Genomic DNA, 15,081 nt, shown 5'->3' on the forward strand with positions numbered 1-15,081 from the left:
AGAGACGATGGACTCTGAAAAACAAACTGAGGGTTCTAGAGGGGAGGGGGGTGGGAGGATGGGTTAGCCTGGTGATGGGTATTGAGGAGGGCACATTCTGCATGGAGCACTGGGTGTTATGCACAAACAATGAATCATGGAACACTACATCTAAAACTAATGATGCAATGTATGGGGATAATATAAGAATAAAAAAATTTTTTAAAAAAAGTTCTCATCACAAGAAAAAAAAAAAAAAAGCCTGTGGGGACTGAGACCTACATGTGGAACTTAAGATCCATGGCTCTTAACTCATGCTTTCTTTGAAAAGAAAGCAGGTAGAGATGAATTCAACAGTACTATTGAGATTCTGAGCACATATATAGAGATTGAGTAAGTTAAATGAATCTGTGATAAAACGGCACTATATTCATAATAAAACCAAAGCAAAGTAGAGATCCAAACCAATTTCCCTAGGATTTCACAGGAATGAGCCTCTTGTATACCAGAAATAAGGAGGCATTTCAGGTAAAGCCTTGAAAGTCTAGGAAGACAATGACATGTAAGAAAAGGATTGGAAAGAAAAGTATTCTAAGTGATAGAGAATGTGAAATGGCAAGTCTTAGTTATGGGGAATATACAGAATTCATTGAGGTTTTGATTTATATTAAACTACATATCTTGAAAGGCATTAAATTTCATGCTGAAGAGTTTGAATTCATTCTGCAAGTAGCAGAAAACTGGAAGATTTTTGAGATGGGGAAAGGTCATTGTGAACCAACTTGTGATTTAGGAAGAAAATCCTAGTGGTTGCCTGGCTAATGAAATTGAGTGGCAAGAAATTAAAAGCAAGAGGTAAAGTGCAGGCCAAAAGGACTAGAAGTGTAAAGAGAAAAGAGGGGAAAACATACAAAAGATATTTTTGAGGTAAAAACCATGATTTTGTGACTAATCAGATAAAGGAGAAAGGGAGAAGAATAAAGTATTGTATTCTAGGAAAGCAGAAGATTGATATCATCACTAATAAAAATAATGACCATAAAAGAAAGTAGATTATTTCATCAGGGATGAGAATGAGGGTGGGTGTAAGGAATCCATTTCATTTCAACTGTACTGTGTTTAAGGAACCCAGGTATACACAAGCAAAGGGATTCATCGGGCCCTTGAAAATTCAGATTGTCAACAAGGAGAATGCTCGAGGCTGAAGAAGGTGATTTAAGAGCTACCGGAATAGTGGTAACAATTGAAGCAGTAGATATGAATGGGTAAGCCCAGAAACAGAAAGATGTTACCAGTGTGTGTGAGTAGAGAACGGTTTATACAGCCTACTTATCTCCTAAAATGATCAACTTATCACAGGCCAGGAGTATGACTCAACATTTGAAATGTAAGGATAATGTGAGCAAAAAGAAGAGAGACATTACTGATGCTAGAAGGAGAGGGCTAACCATGTTATTGTCAGATGCTTTCTAAATAATGCAAAGTATTTCCTGTATAATAAAAGCCTTAAGGAAGCAAATTATGTAGGTCCCAAGAAAATACCTTTAGAAAACAAAGGAGGGGGCAAAAAGCCAAGTTGAAGCCATTTGCAAAATGGGATGCAAATGGTTTTACAAATATATATCTTCCAAGAAAGTTATGTCATAAACATTTTATTTTTAGAAACCCTGCCATCTAAGAAATTAACAGCTCAATAAAGCATTAAAGGAAACTTAAAGTAGACTATATCACATGTTAGGATTAAAAGTACAGCAATAGCTGCAGTGTTTGTGGGATTTTTACTCTAAAACCAGACACAATCAAATGAACTAGGATAATAATACATACATGAAAAGTAACCTAACTTAAATAGAAGTTTCCTTCAGGTTAATCACTTTGATGTAGCAGGCTGCAAAAGAGAACTGCCTTTGGCTTCTTGGCCTCTCCTGCTGTCCCCACCATGTAAAGAGTTGCTTTGTTCCTGAGCTGTTTTGTAGGATTGGGGAAGTCAGAAAAGGGCGACCTCTAGGATGGGAGGCAGACAAATATTCAGACAAAATACTGCTTGTGTTGCGCCTCTATTCTGATTGGATGGTGTATGTGCTGCAAAGGTAGTTAAAGACATTGATTATCAACCCAGGAAGAAACAAGAACAATGTTTCTCCAACTAGCTGTGATAAAAGACTAGTTTCCCCCTGCCCTACACAAACCAATCTATCACAGACCAACATATTTTTTAAATACAATTAAAATAAAATGATAAAAAAATAAAATTTTTTAAAAAGGCAAAAATCAAGCCCATGTTTTGTTACTAGATTCACCAAACAACAACAAAACCTCTATCAATATGCTATAAAAGGTTCTAAATGTTTCCTCTCAATTTCTGTACTCTCCGCATTGCTGTTGGCAGCATCCATCTCTGGCATGACATGAAACTGCACACCACTCTTAGGTCACCCTGAACTGGAAGACATTGTATTAAAGAAGGACAGAAAGAAAGCCATAGGTCCAGGAAGGTGACAGGACTGGTGAAAAAGCCAAGAGTACTTCAGCTGGATTTGGAGAGGTATTTTTGGTGAGGAAGGAAAAATGGAGCTTGAAAAGCTTTGAGGGCATCTGCTATGGAAAACAATTTTAAGAATTATTGCCTTGGTTAAAAATTAGAATTGACATTCTTTGAGAAATGCTGAGTAAAGAATGGATGTCCTTTTTATACTTCTGGTTGCTGACTACTGAATTTAATACTAGAAGAGACAAATATGCAAATACAGTGTGGTTAGCCCTAGGTTTAGAGAGAAACTACTCAGCTCTATGAAAGCATGCTGTATACCATAAACTTATAGAGAGATGTATGTCAATTATTTCTCAATAAAAAGGGAGAAAAAGTTAAAAAAAAAAAAAGAAGTAAAATCACTCCATCCACAAAGGGAAATAACCCAGGTTTTTATCCAATCATTGCCTCTAGCTCCAAGATCATCACCTATGAGTGATGTTTGTTCTAACCAGTCACATTTATCTGAAGCTATACACATACTGGCAATTTTAGGAATCTAAAATATCGACCTTGAAAGACATGTTTTGACATTTTATCTAAAATAGATGGCTGTTTGGCAACTACTCTGCTTATGTATATAAAAATATGCCAACATTGCAGCCTTGGAAAGGAACTCCCCACTGCCATTCAATCTATCTCTATTCAGCACATTCCACGTTTAAGGGTCTGATACTTGGAAAGAGTAAGCTCATTTCCTATGTATTACATTGGCCAGTTTTCTTATATTAGCAGATGTCATGAGTCTAAAGTTCGGGGGGTACAACTGGCTAGAGGGGTTGCTGAATTCAATGGGTTATCTAAACAAGTCATCAGGGTATCTCTTTCTATCACTCTTCTCATTTTTCTCCTGTGTTGGCTTATTTCAGGGCTAAAACTTTCCTATGAGATGGCAAAGATAAACCCTGGCAGCTCTAGTCTTAAATTTTTGGAGAAGTAACAATTCCAGGAAAAAAAGGGATGTTATTTTCCAGCAATGCTAACATAATTCTATTAGTGTGATTCCTATCAATTTGGCTTGAGTCATGCGCTCCTGAAGCCATCACTAAGGGGCTGTGGTTGCACAGGCCTGCACAGGACATTTTTATACTAGAACCAGGAAGTAAGACCAACCCCACATTAACAACATAGGCCAAGAATGAAGGAGGGGCTATTTCCCCAGAGGGATGGTTAGCAGAAAAGCAGACATCTAGTGCATCTGGAGTCTGTATGGTTGAAGTTGCGAGAGAGGAGACTTAATCATAAGTGAGTGAGGTGCTTGTAACTACCTTCAATTTCTTTTGATGGTCTTTTGCACCACAAAGTGTCAACGGTAAGTACCACAAATTGACTTTGGTCTACTTCTTTCAACTTTCACCAATTTCTCTCTCTTGTCTCCTACATTATTCAATTTAATTCCACAATAATACATTCAATACCTGTTCTTTGCTTTTAAATACATATGATGTACCCTTCAATTAGTGGTATTGTAGTAGAGAAGGCAGACATGTTAAGTGAGTAACTTTGTTGTAAGAGAAAAATGAATAAGTACTGCAGTGGAACTTGACTGTATTGGTTTATCAGATTAGAATTATAAGAACACTCTTTTCCAAAATATGTATTCTGTCTCTGTGAGTCAGTTTTTATTCCTGGGAATATAATAATGTTCTTCAGTGGTTACAACAGGTCTTTGTTTACTCAGATTTTGTGTTCCCTTAAAACAGATGTTATGTAGCAATATGCTAATCTCATGCCAACTGCATAATTAAGATATGCCATGAATGATATTATTAATGAGCTACCTGGAGTCATTTCCCACCACTTACATTGGTATATATTATCCAGATACACCAAAATGGTTTCTTATGGTATGCATTGGAATCAAAATATAAAAATCTCCCTAGAAGGTGAAGATGAGGAAATATGGCTTCTAAAAGTATGCAGCATTTTCTGAATTTAAAGATATCACTATAGTGCTGACACTTTGATTCATACACAGGACACAGGCAATTAACAGTAATAGGAATTTAAAGTTCACAGGGAGTGCAGAGTTATCACTCAATAGTAAAATACTGGAAAGTTTTCCTTTACATATATATTTGACATAACCTGGACTTGCCAAGTTTGTCATTTTGGCATAAATTCTCTCAGAATATATCTGGGAAAACAAAGCTCATAAAATTTATGGGTTTTGTAGGGAAAATCATCTGCTGATTTCTTCATCTCATTGTTAATGATAAGGGTTATAAAGCAAGGAATAAGTACCCAAAAATGCTGACAAGATGTCAGATTTTATGGTTTTCTAAGATATATACCGTAACTTATAGATGTGGTTTCAGAATTGCAATTTACTGGCAAAAACTGTGTATCTAAGAGACAGGCTTAATATGATCATGTTTCAGCTACGCATGGCTGCCTATATAACCATAAAATGATCAATACATGCTTTGAAAGGGATTCTGGGACAGGGACCATTTCTCAGGAAAAAGTGAGCCTTGTTTCCTGTTTGTTTATATGAGAACAAATACAGTTTTCCAAACATTTACTGCAGAAATGTTGCCATGTAATTAAGAAATGGAGAATTAAGAAAAAAAAAAAGTTGGATTTCTTTATTTTTCCTCATAGTGTCTGGATTAAAGGTCCTTTAGCAAGTGATTGGATGGAGCAATCAGATATATAATCTTAAGATATATGATGATGCATTATCATTTTTATTAGCCTTACATAGTGGTATTGCCAAAGGATACCCACTAGAAGCTACATCCACCAACAATTAAAACAGCCTTTCAGCTTTCAATACTTCTCCTTCAAATGTAACACAGAGAAAAGAGATAATGGGGAAGGTGGAAGGAAAAAAAGAGAATTCTGAAATAGAAAGAATATTTGAAAATTTAAAAAAAAACTTCATTGAAAATTTTTACTCATCACTTGTATAATTCTAATAAACCAACATTAAAAAATAAACAAAAGCTGATGTCAGATTTAAGAACAAAGAAGAATCTGGGGCGCCTTGGTGGCTCAGTTGGTTGAGCGACTGCCTTCGGCTCAGGTCATGATCCCGGGGTCCTGGGATCGAGTCCCGCGTCGGGCTCCCGGCTCGGCAGGGAGCCTGCTTCTCCCTCTCCCACTCCCCCTGCTTGTGTTCCTGCTCTCGCTGTCTCTGTCTCTGTCTCTGTCAAATAAATAAGTAAAATCTTTAAAAAAAAAAACAAAGAAGAATCTACAACTTTTACTTTCCTGGGCTCTGAGCAAAAAGGAAAATAATACTTTTCTCCTCAATATATTAAGATAATTTCATAAGAATTATGCATGCTGGGGCGCCTGGGTGCCTCAGTCGGTTAAGCGTCTGCCTTCGGCTCAGGTCATGATCCCAGGGTCCTGGGATCAAGTCCCGCATCGGGCTCCCTGCTCAGCCAGGAGCCTGCTTCTCCCTCTCCCACTCCCCCTGCTTGTGTTCCCTCTCTCGCTGTCTCTCTCTGTCAAATAAATAAAAAAAAAAAAAAAAGAATTATGCATGCTGTTGCATAAAGAATTTCAGAGCCCATGGAAAAGATGGGTGAATGTTATCTTCTATCATTAATAAGCTATAACGGCTGCAATAAGGTCTTGAGAATGTAGACAACAATATTTGGTTGGAAAACTGTCAGCTATTCAATAGTTATATCTCCACGATGACACCTCATTAAGACTTGCAGCAGGAAAAAAACATTAAGTCAGTTATATACAATTATTTTTGCCCAAGGCTTCAAGGTTAAGATGATGGGTATGAAGATTAGACAGCCAGATCTGTGTTAACACCTTGAAGAATGCAAGACTTCCCATCCAAAACTCTCTTTCTTTCACTGACCATAAAGTCTGTTTTGCCACATAATGTAACACATTCATAGGTTCTGGATTTTTGGCATCTTTAGGGAGCCATTTTATTCTGTCTACTATAGTCTCCTTTTAAAATGCTGACTCCTAAAGAAAGGTGTCACTTTAAATCAGGATATCTAAACTGATCACAGACAAGAATTCTTTACACACAGACTCCATAATTTGAAATTTTCTATCTAGTCAACAAAGTCATTTATTAAGTGGCTAGAAATTGATTGCATCTTTATTAATCAAAGTACTTTATTATTGACAATTAGACCTTTTGACTACCAGAAGGTAGCCACTGTTATTAAAATTAGTTGATATCACAAAGAAACATCATATTTGTCTTCATTTACTTACCTTTATCTTAAGTTCCTCAGGTTAGACCTTTTGGAACACTTTGGATATTTTGGATTCATGCTGAAATGTTCCTAAATAATGCTAAAATCTATTATCCAATTATAGCTTTGAATCACAAAAAAATCCTGATGATAAATAAACAAAGCATTTGACTCCTATGCACTCTTGTTTTGGAGAACATAATCATTCCTAATAGCCCTCCAGCACACTTTCTCTCAGGTCCCATTTGTAGGTTTCAGTTTCTGCCTCTATTGTGGGAGATCTGTTGTATCAATAAAGAGGAGGAAAGGAAGAGGCTGATGGACAGCAACCAACACCACCATACTGGCACACAGTTTAAAAATAAAATCCAGGGCGCCTGGATGGCTCAGTCGGTTAAGCATCTGCCTTTGGCTCAGGTCATGATCTCCGGGTCCTGGGATTGAGTCCCATATCTGGCTCCCTGGCCAGCGGGGAGTCTGCTTCTCCCTTGGCTCCCCCCGCCCCCAACTCCTGTACTCTCTCTCTACCTCTCTCTCTTTCAAATAAATAAATAAAATCTTTACCATAAAATTTTTTTAAAAAAATCCATAATTTGTACTGTGACAAAGTTTGGCTCTATTTTTGAAGTTTGCTTGCTGATAGTTTTTAAGACCTACCTCTCCTCCTCCCCCTACTGCCCCTCATCTGGATGAGCTAATAAGAAATAAAACGAAGCGTTCTTATATTTGGTGCCATGGGACCCTCACCCTAGCCCAGTCCCTAATCACCATAAAAACCCCATGTCTCTTTTTCCTGCTTTCTCAAGCCATTTCAGCCAGAGAGTCTGTTCTGCTTTCCTCAGGAAACTTCATTAGGTGAGACATAAAACATTTCATACCCTCTTGGTATCAGTCTTGACATCCAAACCAAATTTTGGATGAGGGCCCATCCTTTTTCTCTGGGATGGCTCAAACAAGTTCTCAACTTCTGCAAAGTGTTTTCAAATGCATTACCTCTTTTGATCTTTACAATAATCCTTTCAGGTGGTTTTAATTATCTAAATGGTTATAGATCAGTAAACTGGGATTCTAGGAAATGAGTGACTTTCCCAAAGACAGATGGTAAATGAAAAACCTAAGTCTCAAAAACTCCAATTCAGCATTATTGCTTCGTACTACAGTACCTGTGATGCATTCTCCAAATACGGTTTGGTAAAATGTCTTTATTCCAAGAGCAACTTAAAATTAAGGTTATATTATATGGGACTTACAAAAATGTCTTCACTAACAGAAAATTCTGCAAAAACAGAAAAGATGTAAATGTCAAATAACTGTATGATAAGGATTATAAGAAAAATACTACCACTTTAACTTTAAAAAAATGAACTACTTTAAGACCGCTGGAAGTTCCAATGACATAAAACCAAAGTTAATCTACACAGGTTAGGAATATATAACATCAAATTATGCATAAGCGTGCAAATCTACAATTTGTGAGAGCTTCCTATGAGTTAATCACTATGCCAAAAGCCTAACATACTGCATCCTATTTGATCCTCAGAGTCATAGGAGGTAGATATTTTTCCTTTTTCACAGATGACAAACCGGAGGCTTAAAGAGATCATATAACTTTTTTTTTTTTAAAGATTTTATTTATTTATTTGAGAGAGAGAGAATGAGAGAGAGTGAGTACATGAGAGGGGGGAGGGTCAGAGGGAGAAGCAGACTCCCCGCCGAGCAGGGAGCCCGATGCGGGACTCGATCCCGGGACTCCAGGATCATGACCTGAGCCGAAGGCAGTCGCTTAACCAACTGAGCCACCCAGGCGCCCCAAGAGTTCATATAACTTGTTCAAGATTATAGACTCGGGATGTGGAAGCCCTGGAGTTTGAACAGAGACTGCTTGAATCCAAATAAAGTCTGTAATCTTAACCAGCTTTCAACACTATCTCTTTGATAATTACTCTTTTAGAAATCATCAAAGTTTGGGAGACTATTAATCAGTATATTTGAAGTGTTTTTAACTGTAGTTATTGTTAAAAATCCAAAATTTACACATATTACTAACTCAGACTTACCAATTATCTTAAGGTAATGGTTACCAAGTATTTTTTTCCATGTCTTCGGAGATGACCTGAGTCTCCATATCTTATCACATTTTTAGATATTATTGTTAAAGAAAATAAAAATACCTTCAAAATTGACTTTATATTTTCATTATTCATTTTAATAATTCCTTGCATTTCTACAGTTATTTTTATGGTTCTAAAGTGCTTTTATATTCTCATTTACTCCTCATAAACAACCCATCAAGGCAGGAAGAGAAAGCATTTTTATTCCTATTTTATAGTCACAGCCACCACAGAGAGTTTACACATCATGTTTCAGAGTCTGATGTAATGCTTTTGATTTGAGAATAAACAACAATGTTGAAAATACAACAGCTTCTGAAGAAATATTGTTTTAAAGTCATTTAATATATCATTATGTCCTCCACTGCAAGAAATGATTTATAAGATATGTTTCCAGCTGAAAAGTTTTTGGAGTCTTTTTAATTTTTTAAAACATCATGCATATTCACCATGCGTTATCTTGCAGGGTGTGGCATTTTCTGCACAATGAAGTATCAAGTAAGCAACAGAGATAAAAGAAGGCTTATTTTAATTGGCTTTAGTTTATATTACTTTTAAAAATATTACTTATAAGCTGACACATTTAAATTAAGATCCTAAGAAATAAATTATAAAGTTTATATTTATAAATAAAGTTTATTATTCATTTGTTCATTCATGCAGCAAACTTTCACTGAGCACAAACCAAGGTGGCCTTAATGTTCCCTCAGCTTGACTAAACTTTAGACAAGCTTCTTCCTGACCAGGCCCTTGAACTCCCTTTACTTACAGAATTTACTTCAGAAAGTTTGCAGCTATAAATGTTTTCTCTAAACTTTGAAATCTTTTTAAAAGCACCTTGCTAATTTTATAACCCAGGAATGTCTTTCTCAAGAACCCAGGACCCATCCCTTTGAAATGTAATCACCAAGGAAGATAGCAACCCTGTTTCCCAGTTTTTGTGGGAGGGTAGGAGCCTCACGTAGGCAGGCACTTGGCTCTAAGCTATAAAACCACTTCCTGTCATGAAGACAGGAGAAACTTCACTTGCAATCCCTCCACCCAGCTCTTAAGAGGTCTCCAAACTTTTGTTTCAGCAGAGTTGAGCTCAGACTGAAGTTTGGCCTCTTTTATTGCAATAGCTTCAAATAAAGTCTTCTTGCCTGTTTAACTTCACTAGATGCAATTTTTGCTTTCACAGCATTGATTACCTGCTAAGCACTTTACTAGGCATTGAGGGTAATGTAGATGAGTAGCATGGTTACTCAGGAACTCAGAGTCAAGGAACTGGCAGAGAAAGGAGGAGGAACATGCAGATAATTAAACAGATCATTAGAATCTGTCACAGTGGTGTTATAAAAGGCACACACAGAGTGATAAATAATTTAAAAGATAACAAACAAAGATAGCTATAGAAGTAGGTCATGCGATACTTTCCAGAACAAAACTTGAGGTAAGCCTTAAAGAAAAGCTAGTAGATTTTAGAATTATCATAAGAAGCAAGGCCTTGTTACTAGCAAGTTACAGATTAATACCGGCACTGTTCCAGTTGCCCCAGAGGCAATGGTATTCGCCACATATTTATTCTGTCTTGACCATATTCTTTGTGCAATGCTGAATGCTGAAAGTCATTGTGCAAGGTCCAGAGGATATAGATATTAGTAAGGTATTAAATCTGGCCTCAAGAGCTGACACTCTGCATTAATCCTCAAAATGTAACCAGCAGCTTAAACCAGGCAAAATTGCAAAATAGTGCAATCTGTCATTGGCTCCACCTTCCACCATCTCTGTACACTTCTAGGCATCCAAAATAATAAAGCCCAGAGCCATCCTGGCCTCCAGCTACTCCAACTCACTCATTGTGCTAGCCTGCCTGGCTGCCTTCCCATGCTTTTTCCTGCGAATTAATTAAAATTCCCATACTTGTCTCAGAGACCAAATCCTTACACCTCCATTTTAATGTTAACAAATGAGTAAACAAATTGGATCTAATGTAGTAAGTGTTGGTAAATTCAAGCCCTTCCTATTGGCATTGTTAAAAGATAAAGTAAGTATATTAGAAATTTTAAGAGTTTATCTGAGCAGAAACCAATTCCAATCAGGCAGTGCCAAACAGGAAGTGGTTGGAGCACCCCACTGACAAAAGGGAGGGGAGAGACTTTCACAGAGGAAAGGAAAAAGCAAAGCAAGGAAATTGTTTGGCTATAGTTTTAAGCATTAGCCTTGTTTGGAAAAGTCTAGCTGGCTATGATTGGTTGCTGTGTTTTGATTTCTTAACCCTGAGGCATTTACAGGCTTAGGTTTGGGTTTGCTTACAAAGGCTGCTAAGGTATTAGAACCACCTCAGTCTAATGGCCTCCTTGTTTAATTAATAACAGGGACTGTTGGGTGAAAGAACCTTACAGATTATTTAAGTTAACCACATTCTGAAACTTGACACAGGCTCAGGAGACATACACCACAATTTTAGAACTGTCTCCACCACTCACTTCCCTTTTCTTTCCCTGTGGTACCTTCATTTCTCTGAGCTGCAGAAATTAAATAGTAACTGCCCCTTCTTATAAAGTTTTGAAAAATTAATCTGCCTGACCAATAATGAGGACTCCATAGATTTTAGTAATAAGTAACTTCTTTCTATTCAATCATACATTCAATAAGAATTTGTTGGTGGGTAATGTGTGCCAAACACTGCTTTGGGAACAAGTGACAAATATTAAATACATTCCCCCAGCTGGTCTTAAACTTCTATTTGAAGACCTCCAGTGATGGGAAACCAATACCTCCTGAAATGGCTCATTCAGGTAATTGTGATTGTGAGAAATACTGCCTTATATTAAGTAAAAAATCAGGTGGCCTGCAATTTCTATCCACTAACACTATTTCCACAGAACTTGAGCTCCTACTGAGTGTGTTGGCTTTTCACCACATAGGCTTTTAAATAATAATAGAAGGCAATGTAACATGATACCTGGCTTCTTAAGAGCCTGCAATGCTCTAAAACCCTAGGCTAGTCATTCTCTCCAAATCTACTCTTTGCTTGTTTTCCTCTGTCTCTTTGAAAGAGTAGTATACACAGCTAGTCATGGTATTTCCTCTTTTAAGGTAATGTACCTTTTTTAATAAAGTCTAAGCTCAAAGTAGATTTACCAACAGCCACATTACAATAACAATTCATATTGAGATTTAGGTCATCTGGTCTAAGCTTCATAGCTCTCATACTTGCAAAGTTTTCTGTTTTTTTTTTTTTTTAAATAGACTACAGAATGGTTTATATTTTATCTTTCTATATTTATCACAGCAACATATTGACACCAACTTGCCTCTACTTTTTACCAGGCAATACTCTACTTATCTCTCAGTTTTGTGTAATTCACAAATTCAAACATGACCCATGTCCTCCCATATAAGTCACTGGTATAAAATGTAGACCATTGTCAGTGCTGAGACAAACTCACTGTTTCTGTGTTAAGCTTTTTCTTCCAGTTTAAAATGAAGATATCCATCATCACTGTTTGCACACCATCAATCTGTGATAAATCCATCTGATAATGCTATTCTCTCTAGACCCATATTACCATGGTGAAAATTGGAATTACAATTTCCAACCTCTTTTTGTGGCATTTATCTTAGTCTTTATAATTCTTAAAAGCCTCTCTCTAATATTCCTATAAGTTCTCTCATACAATAGAATCTAATCATAGACCAAAAGAAATACAAAGCTCACTTTTAGAATCCAATCATTCCCTTACAATCTCTTTATCTTTTGGGGATGTCTTCTCCTTTTTCTTCCTTTCCAGTTATCATTTGCTTTGACTGAGTGGACAGTAATTTGAGAAGTTCCAATGATATCTTCACATCTTTCTCGTTAATATTTATACTTCTAAACCCAAGTAGTGGGATCCTTTCCTTCCTTCCTTCTTGCTTCCCTCCTCTCTTCCTTCCTTTCTTCCTTCCTTCCCTCCCTCCCTCTCTCTGCCTGGACCTCTTTTTCTTTCCCTCCTTCACTCTCATCTGTTTTTCTTTCTCCAGAAATAATTATAATTATTTTTTTATGTAAGGTCCAAAGAGCACAAATGTTTGGTAGGGCAAGTATTTCTCTATGACTTGGGCATTTGCTTAATCTCTTTAAACCTACTTCATAAATTTTTATTAACATTAATTGAATAGATATAAAAGAATTAGAGCATCTTTAAAGCATAATAGGTGTTAAATAAATGTTAATGCAGCATGAGTTTAAAGTTACACACTACAATTTGGATGGTTCAAATATGTAACTTGTGTTTTTACCAGAAACTGATCCAATCTCTAATCCAGATTCCTCATTCCTGCTCAGTGGTGAGAAGAAAGGAGGCAGAGTGATGGCACCTTCAATTTGGTACTAACACTACCTTAGTCTATCTCAGTTTTAAAACAGTGTTTTGAAGATTTGTTGTTGTTGTTGTTGTTTGGGAAATACACAGTACATTTTAAAAATCAAATACTCTATTTCCTGCTTCTAAGGCAACTCCCCTCTCCCTGCTCATTTCCATGCTGGTCTCAGGCAAAGTTTTCCCAGTCACCCTTCCTCTGGCCCCATTTACAAAGCACAGCACTCTCTCCTTCATCCCTTCACTTGATGGAAACTTACCTAACATCCTATCTTCTATCCTATGACTTTAAAAAAAAATTCTATGATCCTAGTCCCCCAGAGAAGGCTTTTGAAATATAAAGGGGAGAATTTGGAGCTGACTGGCTTTGAGGAAATTAAAAAAACAAAACAAAACAAAAAGCCCTCACACCTTCTTCAAGTTGAAGAAAGGAGTGAAAGTATATATTTTTTAATAAGAACAATGATAAGAAACATACAGTCATTCTGTACAAATTCTATAAATCAAAATTTGAAAATAATATAACAAATTTGAATTTGTAATTATTAAAAGTTTAAGTTCACTTAGGATATAATTTGTTGTAAAAGAGTTATGTTCCTTGTTTTCATAGAAATAAATGCTTATAACAATTTCCAAGCATACCTGCTCCAATATTTGTTTTCTATTTAAAAAAAGGGATTTGGGTCATGTGACAGAGTGGACTTTAAGTAATTTTTAATATATTTTATGTTATCTAGCAAATTTGTGTCCAAATATATTGCAAAACTATAATGAAAGCTGCATGAAGTTTTATAAAATTTAACCATTTTAGTTCTTCAAGAATAGAGGTTTTATAAATACTATATTTCTTACTATGTCCATCAGTCAATTTCATTGGTAAATATACATGACATATTAAATGTATAAAATCTAATTCTTTCAACAGAGTAAACCTTTTGTAAGGAAGAAATTGCATTTGACATGAGAAAAAATTGATTTTGAGATTATGTTTGAATCATAGATGTGCTGATGTGAGGTTCACACTCAAAATGAGTCTTCTTTATTCTTTTTCTACTGTGGTTTTGAATTAGAGAGATTGGTGTCATTACTATAGTCTGTAATTTGTTTGGCATCAATAATATTTTCATGAACATAACAATTTGTATTCTTCAAAGAATTTCATAATCTCTTCGATGATTTCAGCAACTATTATACATTGACTTTTGTTCATGTATCATTTTGCCTATAACATCAATTTTGCTTAAAATATCATTAGTAAAGAGAAAATAAATTCTAAAAGTATATATTTTTAAGGTATATCTTTGTATTTCTTCACAGAATCTAGATCTTTATTAATACATCAATAATTTCTAAAAGAGCATTAGAATAGAATCCTCAAAAGTGTATTCTGTGGCACAAAAGCACCAATTCAACTTTCCCATTGCCTTTGTGACAATGGTTGCAAATTTATGCAGGTAAATGAATTTTTAGTATCTTTCAACATTTACTCACACTGAAAATTTCTTTTTTTTATTAACATATAATGTATTATTTGTTTCAGGGGTACAGGTCTGTGATTTATCAGTCTTACACAGTTCACAGCGCTCACCATAGCACATACCCTCCCCAGTGTCCATCACCCAGCCACCCCATCCCTGAACCCTCCTCCACTCCAGCAACCCTCAGTTTGTTTCCTGAGATTAAGAGTCTCTTATGGTTTGTCTCCCTCTCTGGTTTTGTCTTGTTTCATTTTTCCCTCTCTTCCCCTATGATCCTCTGTCTTGTTTCTCAAATTCCTCATATCAGTGAGATCATATGATACTTGTCTTTCTCTGATTGACTTATTTCACTTAGCATAATACCCTCTAGTTCTAACCACGTCATTGCAAATGGCAAGATTTCATTTTTTGATGGCTGCATAATATTCCATTGTGTGTGTGTGTGTGTGTGTGTGTGTG

Source organism: Leptonychotes weddellii, chromosome 2 (assembly GCF_054177405.1).
Source record: "Leptonychotes weddellii isolate Sample4059 chromosome 2, ASM5417740v2, whole genome shotgun sequence".
Taxonomy (NCBI): Eukaryota; Metazoa; Chordata; class Mammalia; order Carnivora; family Phocidae; genus Leptonychotes; species Leptonychotes weddellii.